This window comes from Triticum dicoccoides, chromosome 1B, assembly GCF_002162155.2.
Source record: "Triticum dicoccoides isolate Atlit2015 ecotype Zavitan chromosome 1B, WEW_v2.0, whole genome shotgun sequence".
Classification (NCBI taxonomy): domain Eukaryota; kingdom Viridiplantae; phylum Streptophyta; class Magnoliopsida; order Poales; family Poaceae; genus Triticum; species Triticum dicoccoides.
This window is the reverse complement of record NC_041381.1, coordinates 361641850-361645418: the sequence shown is the minus strand read 5'-3', so window position 1 is coordinate 361645418 and position 3569 is coordinate 361641850. Positions and strand designations below refer to the sequence as shown.

Below are 3569 nucleotides of genomic sequence, written 5' to 3'. Positions count from 1 at the left end.
CCAGGGGATTTGTAAAACTTAATGTTGCCGCTTCTTTTGACCACCACCTCCTGAAGGGTACAATTGGGGCGGTCCTAAGAGATGACAAAGGTGGGTATATTGCTGGAGGCAACGGGAAAATTGACTATTGCGCGGATGTTCTGATGGCAGAAGGTTCAGCTCTCAAATTTGGTATAACACTGGCGCAGCGGGCGGGATGTAATCTCCTTATTATTAACTCGGACAATCTGGAGGTGATTGAAACCATGCAGGATGAAGGACGGTCCGTGGGTGCGGCCGCGGCAATTTTCGATGATTATTTTCTTTACACTTGAGATTTCATTAGCACTAGATTCGAACACTGTAATAGAGAAGCAAATAAGGTAGCTCACATGCTCACTAGATTAGCTATATTTTCTTTTCCTTCGGATTGGTTTGAGGAGCCTTTAAATAAAATTGCAATGATCCTCACAAACGATGTACTGGTTATTTCTAATGTATAAAGTTTCCATTTGTTTCGAAAAAGCTGGTCAAATTAACACGTAACTTGCTTATAAGAAAGAATTATATGTTTTAATTTTTTTGAAAGGATATGTTTAAATTTGATATTGGTTGGGGTGCGCCAGCCTAGGCAGCAATGCAACACCTGGGCAACACGTAAGGATCCCACTAGCAAGCTACTGTGATGGATCTTTTTTCATAAAAAATAAATTTAATATCGTTGTGGGCATATAGCCCACATATCAGATATTAAACTAATAAAAACAAATATTACACTTGATCTTAGCCAAAAGGCAATGCGCCTCCGACTCCCGAGCTCTCTTGTTGAGCGATGTGGGACTAAAACAAGAGGACACGACATGGGTGCCCTTTGTTCTTTCAGTTGGGTTGTAATCTCTGCATGGATGCCTATCGTAGATGGGCTGGTTCATGAGCTCTGCCAACAGCGAATTCATGGGTCGAGCGCCTGATGAATGTTTCCTTGAGTGCAAGCAATCAGTCTGGAAAGTGATGCATTATAGGTGGTGACTTCCCTAAAATGATTTGCTAAATAAACTTTCCTAAAATGAGTAAAACTTAGAGAAAACTTAGAGATGGTCACAACCCTGAAGACTTCGAAAGATCAGAGATCAAGCTGATTTGCCAGGAGATTCTGGAGGTGGTAGATAGCGTTGAAAGCTCAAGATGATTTGCCAGGAGATTCTGGAGGTGGTAGATAGCGTTGAAAGCTATGATATTGTGCATGTTCGACGGTAGCCAAACGAAGTTGCGCATCTTTGTGGTGCCCAACCAAGCGAGAACAGGAGGAGACGTTTATGGGTGAACTATGCCCTTGCTTTTCTTTCTCCTTGTATCTCAAACGAGTTGTAATCCTATTGAGTAAGCAATGATAGTTCGTGATTCGCAAATAACAGAAATCAGTGGACCGCAAGTTCTTATGTTAGTTGTAAGAAAACACCTTCTTATATTGATTGGTAGAGAAATTATCACATGTTCATTAGACATACAAATTACAATGAGTACATATGTGGACACTCAAAAAGACAAACAAAGCCTAGTTCATGTTCTAGCATATGGGTAGCTAGCTTCCACTTACCCATATTAATTATTAGTATTTTTTGTGATATTTCAGTCCTTCATATTTCTCTTTAAGGACTCCTCTCAAGTCATGTTTGGTCTATTGCATAAAATATCCCCAAAATAGAAAAATTACAACTTAACTCCGGAGATCCATGTGTCAAAGCTAATCATCGTCTGTCGTCAATCGTCGTCGCCACTATGGCACCACTAGCAACCTCTACACTCAAATATTGAAGAGCTCCATTGTCAGGACCCCGACTCAATGCCACATCGATCTAGCATGTAACACCTCATATCACTTTGCGGCCTCACGCACGGTATTCCCACGGGTGTCGCCTTACCTTTGCCCGGGACCGTTTGCGCCTTTTGGCACACGTATATGACAGTGTCGCTAGCATCCATATGATAAGGAGCCCGGGCTGACATGGCTAGTCGTAAACCCAAAGTGGCACTAACTTACAGGGACAGGCATCCATGACCCAGCATCGAACGTGTCGGTCATCAGCGAGTGAATCCAGGCTGTAGCACTGGGCTAGCAGGACTCCGGTGAACCGGGCTGTAGCGGGCTAACAGGACTCCGGTATTCATCGCGTGACATTTCCCCGAAGGGACAGACACAGGAACGAAGAAGGACACATGCCGGCCAGCCTAAGTGTTCCGGAGCAGTAGCAAGCTACCATGGCTCGGTGGAAACACTAGGAGACATTTCCCGGTAAGAGAGGCTACTAAAGATAAACAACTAGATAGTCAGATACCACACATACCAAGCATTTCAATAACATACACACAATATGCTCGATATGTGCGATACAACATGGCATCACAAAATGACTCTACGACTCAAGTAGTTTATTCATTAGGCTCCGAGGAGCGAGATATTACAAACATGGGTCTCATGACCCAACACTCAGAGCATACAAATCAAAGCACAAGCGGAAGCTATCATGTCTGAGTACAGACATCTATAAATGAAAAAGGCTGAGAAGCCTGACTATCTACCAGATCCTGCCGAGGGCACAAGATCGTAGCTGAGGTAACAAGCTAAACGTCGAAGTCCACGTGGAACTACTAGTGAGACTGAAGTCTCTCTGCAAAAACATAAAATAGGCAAACGTGAGTACAAATGTACCCAGCAAGACTTACATCAGAACTAACTACATATGCATCATTTTCAACAAGGGGATGGTGGGGTTTAACTGCAGCAAGCCAGCTTTGACTCGGTGGCTATCCTAAACTACGACTGCAAGCGACTCTTTTGAGGTGGCGCACACGAGTCCACATATTCACCATAGCAATACACCACTATGGATCCGCTCTCGTTCCCCTACGAGAACGCCATCCATAGCACTCACGCTTATCTTGCGCATTTTAAAGTATCCACTTTCACTTGTCTATGAACTGATATAAGCAACCCAGAGGTCCTTTTCCGTGGACACGGCTATTCGAATAGATGATATTAACCCTGCAGGGGTGTACTTCTTCATACATGTTTCCACCACTTAGCATCTGCACACGACATGTGCTCGGCAGACTTCAAGCGAAAGCCGACGTGGGTGTAGACCACGACCTACCTAAACACTCAAGTCTCTAGTCCAGGTTTATCGCCTATTCGGGTTCCATCCATGAGGAGATCCGGCCGGAGTTTCGCTCACAGCCCCAAACGATGTGAACAGGGTTCCGTGACACCAAACGGGCGCCCCGTATACCCGGCCACGTGCCTACCGCATCACAGCCCACCCCTACGGTCAGCGCTGTCCACGGCCTCCAGCATACTACAAACACCAGAAACTACTTGCAACTCCTGGACAGAGGACAAGGGTGAATAAGAAGTCGAGCGGGGTCATATTTCAGGGCCCAATGTATGGTAGTAGCTGAATCATGGATCACAAACACAGAACTCAGTTCCTGAGGACGGCTTCAATGAGACAACCCACCATGTACTCCTACATGGCCTCTCACCGACACCTTTTACCAAATCGTGTTCACACACTTAGCTCACACACAGTAGG

General features: G+C 45.0%; 1 non-coding gene across 1 annotated transcript; it reads right to left on the bottom strand.

Annotated features, from left to right (window-relative positions):
• Positions 1–591: 591 nt before the first annotated feature.
• On the bottom strand, positions 592–783 carry LOC119351475. The gene has a single exon (XR_005169966.1). It is a non-coding gene; the product is annotated as a U2 spliceosomal RNA (small nuclear RNA).
• Between the last annotated feature and the right edge of the window lie 2786 nt (positions 784–3569).